Raw genomic sequence first — 16,834 nt, 5'->3', positions numbered from 1 at the left:
TTCAGTGGCTGCTAATCAAACCCGGGTCTGCATCTGGTTAAGACATACTTGGCACTGGCTTGTCACAAGTAGAGGTTTTGCCATGTCAAGGGGATCTTTCACTCAAAGCAGCGACCCATATTGGACTGAACAAACACATGAGTTTTTAATCGAGAACAATAGTTTAACAAACCACTTCCCAGGACCATCGAAAGAAAAGTATGTGCCCATGGCAGTTCTGGCACCAAAAGATATTTATTTGAGTGCATTTACTTCTAACCATAGCCCCAAATGCCCAGCAGAGGAGGACCATTAAAAGCTAATGCAGAAAAATGCATTTCCATGGGGTGACCCACGTTATCCGGCACCAGTGCCAACCTTGAAGTATACGCTGGTCTTTGCAAAAACTCTTCCTTTCCTATGTGCCCCAATGGAAATAGGGACACTGTGGGCTTGCAGAGATAAGTTATATGCATTAAATGCTTTCTATTAGAAAATATAAACCTATTGTTCCTTTTCTAAATCCGTTAGTAGTTTCTTTGCTGAATTTTTGTCAGAAAATCTATGTAGGGAGTTTTGAGGCATTTTAATTAGAAGAAGCATTTCTAATAGTTTTGAACATCAGGTGCTGTGCTAAGTGCTTTGTCACACTTAACATACACAGCAGCCCTCTGAGGTTGATGGTCTTGATATTGCCAAGTTGGAGATGAGAAGAACAAGGCCTGCATAGTTAGGACATCTGCTAAGTAGCCTGGCTATCAAGTAGCCAGCCAGAGTTTAAACCTGGATCCATCTGAGCCAAAGATCAGTCTCTGTGTTCCTGTCCTTTTCTTTGGAAGAAGAAAGATTACTGTATTGATGTAATGTGTGTTTTATAGAAACTTTATCAGTGTAGTAACATTTGACAAATTGTTCAATGTTTGATCCAGAAAGAAACTTTTATATTGACAGCATTCATCTAGATATACAAGGTGGTAGACCTGTTTTATAATTATGATTTTTTAGGATTTATTTGCTCTTTCAAGGCCCTGCTCTGTACTGGTAAGACAAAAGGCACTTCCCCATGCTCTCCCTCAGCGCAGGGGCCACACTGATTGGGCTGTGAGGCTCCAGCTCTGAGTGTGTGGAGCTTGGCACTCAGAGTATGTTTCATGAATGTCAGTGTAATGAATTGAAACATTCAGGGTATAGCCTCCTTCCAGGGCAGCTCTGGAAAGCCTTGGCAGTTTTGCCAAAAGGAAAGAGGAATTCCACTCAACAGTCCCATCATGCAGATCTTAAATCTTACTTGTGATCCCCCAGAAGTGTGGTGCCCCGTGGAAGAGGCGGTGACAAGCAATCCGATGGCTGACTCAAAAGATGAACAAAGAGAGGCCAAGTCTGGGGCTTTATCCAGTGAGAGAACTGGAAGGCAGTTCTTGAGACCTAACTATAGTTGCTATGTCCTCATCAGCTGGAGGTTTGCCACTAATAACAAACTGGAAAATAATAGGATGATAACGATGATGATGAGACTAACATTTATTGAGGGCTTGTTATGTTCCAGGCATAGTGCGGAGCTCTTTATGTGAATGACTTCATTTGATCCTTACAACAGCCCCATGAGCAGATACTATACAATGGGCCACTTGACAGATGGGGAAACTGAGACTCAGAACTTAATTACTTTGCTTCACAAGCCACTTGGCTAGTAATTGATGGAATCAAATAGGTGGACTCCCAAGTTCTTTTGGCTTCAGAGCCCAAGGACTTAACCACTACACAATAGTGCCTCAACCAAGGTTTGGGAATGGTTGATGTTTTTCTAAATACATGAGAGTAGATTCAAGATTATTCTTATAACACAATTATAAGACACATTTATAAGACACATATAACACAATCTCACTTATTTGCAAACTGAAGTGCTTTCCTGAATGGAAGGGGTGTGGTTGGACTTGATAAGCTGAGGACTCCCCTTTCCTTGGGTGGGCTCCCAGAAGTGTCCACTTGTGGATGCTGTGGCACAAGTCAGGGCTGGAAGGAGGCAGAGGGATGCTCACACTTCCTTCCAGAAAAGCTGAGCTCTTTGGTGCCTGGCAACGTGCATGTCTGAGTGTGAAACACTAAAAGCTGAAAAATGTTTGAAGCAGGGACCAGAGTAGCAAGTCATGCCTGGGTTCAAATCTTAGTTAGGCATGTGACCTAACCTCTTGAAGCCTCACTTTTCTCATCTGTGAAACGGAGATAATATTAATAGCAGAAGATGGTTATGAGTGGTACATAAATGATGTCCAGGCCCTGGAAAATAGAAAACAACACACATGTTGTGGGCATGGGTGGAAACCCCTCATATCCTACCAACCTTATCCTTGAGAAGTGGGACTTGAAGCATTTGGTGTAAGTGACTTTAGCCCCAGTATAAATATTCTGAGGAATCCTGCCACATTTGAGAGGCAGATGTCTCATCCAGTACTTCCTCTGCGCTGCCACACACACTAGCCACCAGAAAATGTTTTCAAGTCCCTTTCATGGTTTGTAGAAGAGATTTCTACCTGGCCAGCTCTGCTTGCCCATGACAATCTACAGGCATTTCCCCCAAGCCTATTCTGCTTGCTTGGGGAACAATATGTTCTATAGAATAATCCAATTTATTCTTGCTGTAGAAAGCTCCTTGTTTTGCAATCACAGCCTTTCATCTGAGGAAAGGTGGAATTTGAATTGTCTTGAAACGATGGGAATTATGTGGGAGTGAGATTGCATCTGACAGAGGTGCACTTAGGCTTCTGCTAAGAAACCAGTTCCTGCATGGATCTCCCACATCCTCAGAATGTCCTCAAGCACTAGGTTTCATTCTTGTTCTTTGGATTTATTACCATCATTACTAGTGCATAAGAATAATGCTTTGTAGGACTTCCCTGGTGGCGTAGTGGTTAAGAATCCGCCTGCCAGTGCAGGGGACACGGGTTCGAGCCCTGGTCCGGGAAGATCCCACATGCCACAGAGCAACTAAGCCCGTGTGCCACAACTACTGAGCCTGCGCTCTAGAGCACGCGAGCCACAACTACTGAGCCCGTGAGCCACAACTACTGAAGCCCGTGCGCCTAGAGCCCGTGCTCCGCAACAAGAGAAGCCACCGTGATGAGAAGCCCACGTACCGCAACGAAGAGTAGACCCCACTTGCCGCAACTAGAGAAAGCCCACGCGCAGCAATGAAGACCCAACGCAGCCAAAAATTTTTAAAAATTTTAAAAAAAGAATAATGCTTTGTATTAATAATGTGGCTTTCATTTGAGAACCCAAAGTGGTTAAAGATGTGCACAATGGTGTGGGGAAAGGCCACTCAGAACATGGTTTTGATAGGGCTCACGCGTGTATTCACAAAGCGTGTCGCTGGTAAATGCTCAGGGTAGACAAGCCTTGCCAGCATAGTGGGGAATAGGGAGCGAGATGAGGTTGTAGGGAGATGTAGTAGGGAGACTAGAAAAGCCTCTCCCATTGGTACAATCCTAAAATTCCTCCATTTGAGGTTTACTGTTGAGAAGGTTAAATAGTGCCCATTCTCTTAGTGTAAGTCATCTTTTAGGTGCATAGCAACCCAAGGGGTCATATTTTAGTCTTTAATACTTTCCGAGGAATCCATGTATCAGATTGCTTTTTTCTCCCAGAGGAGAGACTGCAAGGAAGAAGGAAACAGAGAAAGGCCAGACGTGCTGGAGTGTTAATGCCCCTGGGAGCAGGTGAGAGCAGGAGGATCAGTGCCCTGGCTTCCTACCCTCAGAGAGGAAAAGCAAGGCTGTTTCTGTAGGTTTCCCAGAGGTTCCCAGTGGTATGAGCCCCAACTCCCCACTGTGATGACCTGCTCAGTAATGCATTTTGTATTGGCTTTCTTCCCTTTGTGGGCTCACTTCCTCACTCCCTTACCAGTTTTTGGTGATCACCTCCCCTGTTAAAAACGTTGAGTCGAACTCTGCCTCAGGGTCTGTTGCTTCTGGAGAAAGCCCCTGTATCAGTTTTCTATTGTTACCATAACAAATCACCACAAATGTAGCATCATAAAAACGTCACACCTTTATTATCTCACAGTTTCTATTGGTTAGAATTCTGGCACAGCATAGCTGTACTCTCCCGTTCAGGGTCTCACCAGGTTGAAATCCAGGTATCAGTTGAGGCTGCTATTCTTATCTAGGACTCAGGCTCCTCCTCCAAGCTCATTGGGTTTTAGCAGAATTAACTTCCTTCTCATGCTTTTCACATGGCCCCCTCCACCTTCACGCCAGCAATGGCAGGTCGAGTTCTGAATCTCTCTGATTTCCCCCTCTGCCACATCTCTCTGACTTCCTCTTCTGGCTTCCTTTTTTGCTTTTAAGAGCCCAGATTGCAAAATTGGGTCCACTGTGATAATCCAGTATAATCTGCCTATTTTATGGTCAGCTCATCAGTAACCTTAATTACATCTGCAAAGTCCTTTTGCTACATAATGTGACATATTCATGGTATAACACAAGGGAACAAAGGTTACGGGAGCCAAAATTCTGCTTACCACACCCCACTAAGACAGCAGTTGTCTAAGTAAATATCTAAGTGGACATCTCCACCATATTCAAACCCTGATTGGGCTGGAACCACTTGTTAGATCATTTGTTTGTTCATATATCCATGACATGAACCAACAAACATTACTTCAACAAATAGTTGTTTAACAAACATTGCTGGTGACCACTCTATGTTAGACCCAGTTTCAGTATTTGAAGAATCTGCCTGATAGGAGCTAGTAATCTAGTGGCAAAGGAAGACTAAACAGGGGATTAGAAGAGATATCTTCCCAATGATATGGGATGGGCAGCTTCTATGGAAAGGGTCAGGAGTGCTGAGGAGTTAAGGGAGGCTTCTGGATAGAGTAGCACATCTAAACATAGACCTAAAGGATGAGAAGGATTTAACCAAATGGGCAAAGGGCAGAGCAGACTTCTTGGCAAACATCATGCTTATTTTAAATGACTTACTGTCTTTGCATGGCGTCCACTGAGTTTCAGCATATACTGTATGTTTGTGTGTTTGAAGGAAAGGAGGGGGCCAGGAAAAATGCTCTCATGTGGGACCTGGAGAAAGGTGAGTAAAATCATACATTCATCCAGCTTTCATGTAGCCTTGTAAATAAGTAGCCCACATTTACCAGCCTACATATATCTTACAACTTGTCACATGCTATGTAACTACTTTATAGAGAGATTGACCACATCAGCCAATTTTTCTATTTTCTTAATTATTTCATGTCCCACCTATGGATCTCAAAGGGCTTCTTTACATAACCCTGGCCACTGTAGGTTTAAACTGAAAAGGAAGGGTACAGGATCTGATTCATGCTTCAGAATGCAAAAATAAAGAAAAATGCAGCATAGTATAGTAAAAAAATCTCTTCAGAGTTGACAGCAGGAAATCTTTGATCCTGTATCTCTGACAATTTTGCTTGAATTGTCATGGTTTTCTTACCTGCAAGATGAACATACTATTATTAACTTTGTGTGCCTTGCAGGCTTGTCAAGAAAATGAAAAGGAAAAATGAACATGAGGTGATCTTGAAGATTTGATTATGCATGTCTAACAACCAATGGACATTTTTCTAACTTACATCTTCCTGAATTTTAGGACACTTGAATAATTAGGTTCCTAGAAAGGGCATTTGATTGGGATGCCAAAGATACACTTTTATTTTTGTTTTTCATTCTTTTTCATCTGCAGTTTTCTCATGCTGCTGCATTTTCAAAGATGTCCATAAATGCTTTCATCTTCCTCTACGAATTTCATATCTTATCCCATCCCTGGAATCTTCTCTTCTTGGCCTTGTAGATCCTGTTCCCGCCTCTCACACGCTTTGAAGTGGGTTTTGTAGCATTCACAGAAGCCAAGAGGGTTAGATGAGAAGAAATGGAAAAGCGTGTGTTGCCCAAGGCTAGGAGAACGGTTGACTAAACGAGCAAATGTGGCTTTGATGGAGGAGCTCGCATTTAATAGGAGAAATAATTTTGAAGGAATGATAAAAATTTAGCGTTTATAGTAAGGCCAGCTCTTTGAAGGTGTTGTAGCAAGTTTTTATTTTCTCTTATGTAACTATTTACACGTGCTGAACATTTCTGTGTTCCATAAGTTTTAATTTCTCATTTCTTAGGGAAAATGGTCAGTGCAGAGCACAAGGCTAATCCACACGTGGTTAGTGGCTACTATGTCAGATAGTACAGCTATAGAACATTTCCATATCACAGAGTTTTACTGAACAGTTTTTTTGAACAATACAGGAATTGTAAGCTTCTGAAGCCTTAAAATATTTATATTCTTTGGTATGACAATTCTCTTAGGAATTTAGCCTATGGAAATAGCTGGACAGATATGTAGGGATCTAGGTACATGGATGTCCACATCTATTAAGGAATCATTTATGATAGTGAGAGAGGGAAAGGAGACATTCCATTTGTCCAACAGTGGGAGCTGATTAAATAAATAATGGTGTGTTTGTACACATACATATGTTTGTACATACTCAGTGGATACAATATAAGTGTTAAAAGGGATAATACAGATACGCATTTATTTTCATTAAAAGATATTCTACACATATCACTGAGTGAAAAAAGTCAGGTTAATATGCATTCATTTTAGGATGTGTATATCTGTGTGTTGTGTATATAGAAGATAGCGGGGAGGCAAAAACAGAGTGCATGAGACAAAGACAGAAATATTTGGAGCGATATTTACCACTGTCTGAAAATTGTTTATTTTTAGTTGATGAGATCATAGATTATTGTTTTTATTTTTCCTTTTCTATATCTTCTGAGTTTTCTTCTAGCATATCAATTGTGTGTAACAAAAAAAAAGAAAAGAAAAAGAACCAAAATGTTTGCACGTGACAAAAATGTCAGAATATGAATACATACATGAACAGAAGACCATCAAGATAGGTTTTTAAAAGTACAGTAGTTGCCTGATGATTTGCAGACATGCCTGTGTCTGTGAGGAGAATGATTTATCTCCATAAATTCTTGTCATTGTGGATTATTCAATGTGAAATACATCTTTGGTCTTTCTGTGGAAACCTTCCTAGTCCCTTTGGCACTAGGCTCAAGAACTCGCAGAACTGTTCTCTTCTACCTGAGATGTCCTTGATTGTACTATATTTGGTGTATCTGAAAATGTGTAGAAAATGTTTGTATGTGCATTTCCTCTGCAGTTTGGGGGATCAAAAATGTGGCCAGCTGTTGTTACAGCTACTGCCTTACCACAAAACCTACGTGATTTGAGGCACAGATGCCAACCAACATGTAGGACTTTTATACTTTTGTTGTGTGGAGAGACAAACGGTCATGGTGTCAGCTCCCAGATATTGGATTGCGATCGCAGAACTCACAGCCAACTATATCTTTTAAAATACCAGGCTGTCAAATTTAACTTTTATATATATTTGCTCTAAGTACTGTAAAGTATACGGTTTAAGTGAAAATCAACAGCATGGCACCCATGTTCCAAACATTTTCATGCCCTAGTTCTGTCTTTTCAAAGAAGTGACGGCTTATTGAATTTGGGTGCTTTCCCAAGGAGTCCTCCTGACTCCTTGTGTGTCGGTGCCATTCTGAGGAAGACAGGGAATAACTGCTTCCAAGACTCACAGCTCCATGAAGAGTGGCAGCCTGGCCCAGGGGCACAGAGAGCTGGCACGGAGAGCTGTGTTGGCACGGAGAGCTGTGTTGGAATATTTCTTTCTCTACATTTAGGGTGAGGCATAAGATCCTTTGGAAAATAGAGAAGAACCTATGTGAAGATACAGGGAAATTACAAATAAAAAGGTGAATTTTCCTCATGAAGATGCTTTAGCATCTCAATTCAGACATAACTAGCAGTTAGTACCTCCTTCCCACATCTTATTTCCAAAAGCCAGAGAATTCAGTAGAAAAAAAAAAAAAAGAGGCTGCATTGAGGGACACAGCTGTCATTATTTGACAGAAACACATGTAAATATCTTACTTAAACCATTTTTTCTCTAGAAAACTGAATGATGATAAGAAATCAGTCAAAATTCAGGAGTTTTTATTAACTCCAAGTTTCATAAGAGTTTGTGATTTGGTCATAAAAATTTATTTAAAACTGAGGTACCCACATTTACCTCTGGACCTTTTCAATATAGAAAACGAAAGGGTAAATGGACAGTAGAATTGTATTTTCCTCCCCAATTTCAAACAAATAGCAAATATCATAGTTTTCCCACCCCAAGCCATAGAGGTATGTTATTTCTAACTTAGTTTTGTGACCTTGAAAGGTTAACCTCTGTGGGCCTCAGTTTTTTCACATGTGAAATGGGAAAATCAGATTAAACTGGATACTTTGTAAATTCCTTCCAGCTCAGACATCTTGGCAGTGCTACCCCATAGTTAGCTATGGTTAATTTCTAATGAAGGTCAGGTTGCCTAAAATATAGTTGCAGATATAAATGGATTATGAATGTAAAAAGAATTATGACAATTTTATTTCAAACACTTCTGGAAAGAGATCTTCCTAGGACACTTTCACCTTCAAACTTCCCCAACAAAAACAGCTGTAGAGGAAGCCAAAAATAATTCATACCACCAATGAGCTTGGTTCAGAGGCTTACAAGAATTCACCCTTCATCTTACATAAAATTCCTGAAGCCATCTTCCAGCCAGCGTGGCCTGCCATTGGAAGCACCCGGGGTTCATTTGCTATTTCATTGCCTCCTTTGTGTGCTCTCCACTATGATTAAAGAGACCAGCTGTTTACTTAGAGTTTTCCAGGAGGACACCAACAGGCATTCAGCAGCCTGAATTAGATAATTTGTTAGGTTTTCTGTAAACCTTCCATTTTTAAATGATGGTGATGTCTCCAGTGTGCTTCCCTCAGCTGGATGGGGACTGAGTGCTGAGAATTTAACTCTGAACCCCTTATTGCTAAAGTATGAGTTCCCTCCAGCCTGAAGTCAGCCTTACTTCCAAATGCCTGTACAGGGGTCATTTCACCAGAAGACCCTAATATATGTGCATATTTATTGGGTTCCCAGGACAGTCTAAATAAACCCAAAGAGTCCTGAGAAACCCATGTGTTAGTTAAGGCAAGTCTAAGCTGTAGGGCTCAAAGAATATATATGTTTATCTTTCTCTCTCATAACAGTTCCAAGGTGAGGGGGTCCAGGTTGATAAGGCAGTTCTCTTCAATGCCATCTGTCATGAATCCAGGTTCCTTCCATCTTGTTGCTCCAACATCCCTTAGCACAGGGGCTAGCAAGCTGTGGCCTGCATGCCAAATTCGGCCTTCTGCTTGTTTCTGTAAATAAAGTTTGATTGAACTCGGCCATGGTCATTTGTTGTATATTGTAGCCACTTTTGTGCTACAACAGAAGAGTTGAGTAATTGTGACAGAGATCATATGACCCACAAAGCTGAACATATTTACTGACTGAACCTTTACAGAAAAATTTTGCCTACCCAGCCCTAGCATGGCTGAAATTGGGCTGGGCTGCATCCCTATTTAGCAGTCAAAAAGGAACAAAAAAAAAAAAAAAAAAAAAAAACCAAAAAAAGAAAAAAAAGGAACAAAAATGTTATTCAGGAATCATGTCCTTTGACCTTCTCACATCTTACTGACAAGAACTTGGTCCATGGCCATATCTAACTGTAAGGTCTCATAGAATGTCTCGCCAGGGAGCCAAGTACCTAAGAAGGAGAAAACACAGTTTGGTAAACATTTAGCAGTCTCCACCATATTAAAATGATCCCTACTGAAAAATAGAATCCATTGTATACATAGTGTGCCTCTTTAGGACATTCAGAATAATTCCCATCATGGATTGCTTACATTGTGCTAGGTACTGTAATAAGGGTTTCACATTTGTTATCGCACTTAATCTGCCCCTCTTTGCTTGAGTAACCCTTCACCAGCCTCCGTATGTCCAATTAAATGCTATTTTTACCAAGAAGTCTTCTTTGATCCCTCTTGTCTAGGGTATTTGTTCCTTCCTAGGACTTCTTTCACCTTTAACACATCTCTCCAGTAGCATCTCTACCTCTTTATTATTATTGCTCACTTCTATGCCTGATTTCCATGATAAGTTCCATGAGGATGGGGATTACATTCATTTTACCCACTCTAGTATCCTGGGACCTAGTATAGTGCCTGGCACATAGGACAGGCGTCCCCACCCCCCAGGTTCGCAGAGCGGCACTGGTTCGTGGCCTGGTAGGAACCGGGCCGCACAGCAGGAGGTGAGCGGTGGGAGAGCGAGCGAAGCTTCATCTGCCGCTCCCCATCGCTCCCATTACCACCCGAACCATCCTCCCCCACCCCGCCCCCAGTCCGTGGAAATATTGTCTTCCATGAAACTGGTCCCTGGTACCAAAAAGGTTGGGGAGCAATGACATAGGAGACCCTTTAGTCATATCTGCTGAATGAGGAGTGGCCATTGTGAGGTAGGCACTACTGGCATTTCCCATTTAACAAATGAACATATCCTCACTGAAGCTCAGTGAGGATCTGTTGTTTTCCTCTTGGCTACTAAGTAGCCATTTGGGGTACTTAGGGGCAGAGCTGGGACTCCAACCCAGGTCTGTTTGCCTTCAAAGCTCCTATTCGTTACTCTAAGCCAAGCTTCCTCAACCTTGCCACTATTGGCATTTTGGCCTGAATAATTCCTCGTTGGGGGGTTCAGGGGGGCTGCAGTGTGCATTGTAGGATGCTTAGTAGCATTCCTGGCCTCTACCCACTAGACGTCAGTAGCACCCCCTAGTTGTGACAGATGTCTCTAGACACTGTCAAATGTCCCCTGTGGGGCATTCACCCCTTATTTATGCCAGATGAGAACAACTGGGCTAAATTCTACTGCCTCTCAATTTTGCTTTGAACTCCAGGAATCCATAATTACCCTGCTTCAGCTTGGTGGTGACTTTGGGGTTTTGTTTTCCTTGCAGTAGTGACCCTCTTCTTTAGCCCAGGTCACATACCGCCTCCTCCGCTCCCTGAAATCTTCCTTGATGCAGCCTTCACATAGCCAGACTTTCTTTCCTTTTTACTCCTGCTGTATGTTGTTTTTATCATTTTCATGATGCTTCATATTAAACCTAGGTGTTTCACTGACTTTCTCCTTGTCGTAGACTGTGAGTTACTTAAGAACTGGGATGCATCTTCCTCAGTTACCACCTGCAGGTGACACAGAGTGGCCCTGAGTCAGAGTTTGTTGAGTCGAGTTGCGTCCATGTGAACCAGACAGAGGCTGAAGATTAGGAGGGAAGTAGCAAGGAGGAATTGTGGGCAGTCTCCTGCACCTGCAGTGTAATCCCATCAGGGCTGTTTGTTTTAGGGTTTCATAAATCTGAGGATATAGCTGCTATCTCTTTGATAAACTTCTTTCTTCTTCTTCTTTTTTTTTTTTTTTTATTGTGAAGAAGCAATATTTTCAGGACACCCGTGGTCAAAGGGTGCCATTATTCCTGTGAAATGCACTGCCAAGTGATATCCTTATTATACTGCCCCAGCCGTCAGTCTCCTGGTGGGACTGTTCAATCATTCACATAGCCCTGAGCCCAGAGTTGGGGTGTTCATGTGGTGATTGGGTACACATGACAGAGGACTCATTTCCAAACTGTGTGACCTCAGGCAAGTTATTGAATCTCACTGAGTGTCCATTTAATCATTCAACCAATATTTATTGGACATCTACCATGTGCCATGCACTATTAGGGATATAGCAGTAGATGAAACAGACCAAAGTCAGAATCCCTTACCGAATAGAGAGTCTAATGGGGGTGAGCATGACACAGATAATAAACAAATTAAACACATAAAACATATAGTTGATGACATGGTAATAAAAATTAACCAGAAGATATTAAAAATATATACCTGGTACCTATTGTGAAGATTAAAGGAGCTCATGTATGTCACATGAGTATTGACATGTAGATGCTTAATTAAACTTAGTAGTCTCTCTTTTCTTTCCTCAATTGTTTCACTTGTAAAGTGAGAGTAGAAGTATTGCTCCTGTGTGAAGGTGGGGGAGCTAAATGTAGGTAATCCCGATACTAATTCATATTATGTTTCCTGTGGCTTATAACATTAGTAAAGCTCTATCATCCACTTTATCTCCAGTAAGTTATCATATTTCAAGTGGGAGACTTCTTGAAGGAAGCTGAAGAAACTGATGCTTTCAGCAGACACCTGGTCCAAGGACAAAATGGATTACCTGCCCTCAAAAAAAAAAAAAAAACAAACATGCTCTGACTGAAGCAGTGGGAAGAGTGATGGTGGCTATTTCATTTTGCCGGTTGTTACTGTTGGTTTTCAAGATCCACTCCCACTGCGGAAGGGGACTGGATTCTGTTAGTCATCAGAGGGCAGAGTGGCAGAGAGGCTAAGCACGCTGGTTTTGAAGTCGGCCCTGTCTCCTGGTTGGAGTCGTGTCTCTGTCACTTCTTCACAGTGGGTCATAGGGCAAGGAGCTAACCTCTCTGAGCCTCAGTTTTCTTATGAGACACTGAGAGAATTGAAGGAGATAAGGAAAATAAAACAGGTATTTGTGTTTACCTGGCTATTGTGTTCACCTGGAAAACCCAGCAGATTTCCTAATCATTCTCTCTGTCTCTGGGATTAGGTGACCATTCATTGGCCAGAGTGTTCTTTCTCAAGGTAAAATGACAACGTCGTACCCCATTGTTTTGATAGCAGAGTCTGTTCTCCTAAGCAGAGTACCAGCAGGGCCTAAAGGAACATGGCATGCTTAATGGGTACAATATCCATTAAACCAAAGCTGTAAATAATTACCCTTCAAGGGTAACCTGGATACAAAGTGAATAACTGGTCAATCGTGGCTGCTTTGCTAGACATTGTAAGGCAGTGACAGATTAGATTATTATTGTTGTTGAAAATTACTTGTAATTGTTTTCAATCTTTTAATCCCTTTGAGAGTGCTACCAAGCTTTCTAATATTTGAAAATATGCTACACATGAAAATATTTGAGAACCACTACAGGATACAAGATTTAAACACAGAGAAAATAATTTGAGCTTGTACTTCTTCCAGTCAATTGATAGTGACTGCCGGAGTGCTGTGATGAGATCCGTACCAAGGCTGGTCTGAGAACTGAAGAAGTTCTAGGATCATTTAATGATGTCTGCAACTGTGGCAGAAATGGAGAATGGGGACTCAAGTACAGGCTTTGCTTTCCCTAGACTTACCTGTGTGTTTTAAAAGTTGCTAGAAAGAAAGAAACTAAATCATTACTGTGTCTACTGCAATCAACTCCATCATGGAGATGGCCCAACATCTGTTCTCAAAATGAACCAATATTCCATGACTATGTTTATAGTTTGACACACCACTACAGTTCACAGTTGTTAACTTTATAGATAAATATTTATAAATTGAGCTCTGTGCAATTTCATTGTGAATTAAAAAATATTGGTAGTTAAAGTGATATAAATCAACAGGGGACCAGATACAAAATATTTTTGATCTTTGCTTGAAAAATAAAAGCAATGCCCTTGCAAAAAACATTACCAGAATCTCATAGTAAATATTCATCTGTTGAAAATACTTTTGATTTGAAGATTTTCATTGGAAACTGGGGTTTCCCTTATTAATTATAATGTTTTGAAAGTCTAGCATAAAGTTTTCTTAGCATTCTTCAGTAGCATTCTTCCCAGTAAACTCTTGTAATGTACATATATTTTCATCTTATTTATGTATAAGTGGGGGATAGGAAGGTTGTGGGGAAAAAAACTTTATTTTCTCAATGTGATTAAAATTTTTTACAATAACAATTACTTAATTGTACCAAAATTACAATAGAAAGGCAATAAATTCAGCTTAGAATAGTAGGCAGTTAATTATCAACACTCGAGGCCTAGAGAGAAGAATATATTAGAAATTGCAGACTATGGTGCAGTCGGTTGCTGATCTTTCTTTGAAGCCAGACATGACCTTATCAGATTTGTTTAGTATGAGAAATATTTTTCTCTGGCTTCAGAACAATGGATTTCAGAGGTCAAGAATACCTACATTCCACATGAGCAAACTTTTCATCCTTTGAAATCATAATGATGAATAGTCAACAGCCAGCCACACTGTACGTCCAGGAGGAGAAACCAGAACACTGAAGCTGGTATGGGCTCTTACAGGCTGTGAAGCAGGAGGCGTTTGTGAACATAAATTGTCGGTCGCTTTGTGAGACTTTGTAAGTAACAATGGGGTGATTTAATCTTCTTTGTAAAAGGTGTCTGACTTTTCGTTAATCCTTCAGAAAAAAATCACCCTGGACTCACCGATTTTCTCAGCTAATAACTTGGTTATTCCAAGTAGAGTATTTGAAAACTTCTGAAGGTTTTTGTGTGTGTGTGTTTATACAGTGGGTAGTTCAACATATGATACAAGTTTTTAATTCTTAATAAACTTTTTATAGGTCACCTGTGAAAACCTAATATCTCATCCTTATTTGAAATAAGGCATTCTCTACCTTTTAGAAATCACTCAGCCATGATGCATTTTCGATGTCATGTGTCAGTTGATCAAAACTAAGATGGTTTTGTTAAACTATATTTTCTTGATAAGCATACAATAGACATATGCTTATAAAAAATGATACAGTTTTTCCTTCTTCTATTTCCCTGCCTGATGGGAACGGGGGGTCTCCCTCATCCCAACTCTGATCTCTTTCTCCCTGACACTTGAGATCACTATTCTAAATAATATCCTCAATTATTTATGACCTATTCATAGATAATGAATGAGCAAGCATAGTACCCTGGCACATAGTAAACATTTAATAAGCGTTTGTTGAAAAAAGGAATATTTAAATGTGGTATAAGCAGTTAATATTATTTGGGATATTAAATTTGTATCTATAAATTTATAAATGAGTAAATTTAACTTTCTGTGAATTTTTGATATACATACTGTGATATCCAATACAAAATCTATTCATACGATCAGCTTGGGCTTTAACTATATTGGTTATATGTTCATTTCCTCCTGATGTTTTTTTCCCACTTTTATGTTCTCTAGGGTAGTGGTCCTCAGAGTGTGATCCCTGGGCCAGCAGGGTCAGCATCACCCAGGATTTATTAGGAATGCACATTCTTGGGCTTCATCCCAGGCTTACTGAATCAGGAGCTCTGGGAGTGGGGTGCAGCGATCTGTGTGGTAACAAGCTCTCCAAGTAGGGCTGGCTTCATAGCCATGTGATTTGTGCAGTCACACAGGACTGGGGTTTTAAACGAGCCGTGTGCTTGGTTTAATGATTCTGCTGTCATCTTGGAATTCTTAATAATTTCTTAGCAACAGGCCTACATTTTCATTTTGCTCTGAACCCTGCCATAATATACCCTGTCCTGATGCCAGGTGATACCCACGTATACTCAGAGTTTGAGAACCTTCATCTTTGAGAAATATTCAGGTTCCCTCTGAGTATCTGATCAGTTGCCCATTTTATTATAAATTACAGCCTATCCAAATTTTTCTAAGCAAGTTGGTCCTCAGGCAAGTTACTACTAAGTTGTGTTAACATTTCTCTTAACTTAGTAATCTGGGCTTTAGCAAACTTTTGGACATCTCCTGGCTTTCTATAGCAACTGCCTTATAGTGGCCAGAAGTAGAGTTCCTGACTTTTCATATCCATCTTGGACCTTCTTTTTCCTGGTTACCCAGAAAGTGTTCTTATAGCAACCTTTTCTGAGCCCATCTGGTACTGCCAAATGGTTAATCAGTTTTGTTTCCATAACAAATTACCCAGGTCTCTGGGTTTATGGGTGTTTAAAAAAAATCTCTCCGTGTAGGGGTTGTTCACAGACATTGTGTTATATAACATGGAATCACAGTGAGTAGGTCAATCAGGGCCTCAATAGAAACAGATATTTCCAATTAAGATAATTCAAGAAGCATTTCTTTACAAAGGAATTAATTCCAAAGGTATGGTATAGGGGAACAATTAGGGCTTGTGCAGGAACCCCGGGCTATAGCGGCAGAAATGTCACCATTTCTAGGCCCAAAGAGACAAGGGAAGGAGAGGTTCCCAGAACCTGGAAAAAGAGAGTCACATGGGGCTGCTTTGAGAAGGATAGTAACCTTCTGTCAAGGGACACAGCTAGTCTGAAGTGAACTCACAGGGAGGGAACCAGAGAAATAAACGTGCTGACCTCACTCTCCTGCCTGCAGTCCAATTAGCTTAATTCTACTGGAAGCCCGAGGGCAGAGAGCACACTGATGTGACCTGAGTACATCAACCTGTGGGGAAGGAAGCAAGGAGAGAAGAATGGAGATGGATCCAGAGGGACAAATGGAAAATATCTGGCATAGTTAATTCCACTCACCTCCTGGCATCTACTCTCAACCTTCCTTCATGTGAAAAGTTAGCATCCCCAACACAGAATGAAATCACCTCAGCTCCTGTGTCATTGTGAGCCAATGTCAATTATGTCATATTCCTATCTAAAACTTGAGCTACCACCAGTCTTGTAAGGTAGCAGAGGGTAAAAGGGAGAAAAGAAATGATTTAGTGAAACAAACGTAACTGCTGTAGTCCCATCTCTATAGCTGGCCATGAAGCCTTGTTGGTAACCATGGTTTCCTTCTTCCATCACCTCTTGTACGATCCCCATACCTTCTGCTGGCACTTCAGCTGGATAGGGTTCATGACTTCATTGGGTGATCCATACCTTCTTTCCTGCAAGATTTAAGTCCTTGATGGCCTGGACTTATTGGGTTGCCACAGTTTTACGCTTTCATTTAAGGGTATCCCCGTGAATACTTGGGTTCTATATATCTCCTTCCTTTCACCCATTGCATAACAGAAATGGTGACACTCTTTCATTGGTTCAGTGGGATGAG

The 16,834-nt window shown here is 41.0% G+C and overlaps 1 protein-coding gene across 1 annotated transcript in view; it reads left to right on the top strand.

Moving 5' to 3' along the window:
* The window catches only part of ERC2 (ELKS/RAB6-interacting/CAST family member 2), a 940,128-nt gene that overhangs the window by 613,317 nt on the left and 309,977 nt on the right, over positions 1 to 16,834 (top strand). The gene's annotated exons all lie outside the window — the stretch shown is intronic.

The sequence above is a fragment of the Eubalaena glacialis genome, chromosome 7 (genome assembly GCF_028564815.1).
Source record: "Eubalaena glacialis isolate mEubGla1 chromosome 7, mEubGla1.1.hap2.+ XY, whole genome shotgun sequence".
Lineage (NCBI taxonomy): Eukaryota > Metazoa > Chordata > Mammalia > Artiodactyla > Balaenidae > Eubalaena > Eubalaena glacialis.
The sequence above is the reverse complement of the archived record's forward strand: the minus strand, read 5'-3'. Positions and strand labels throughout refer to the sequence as shown.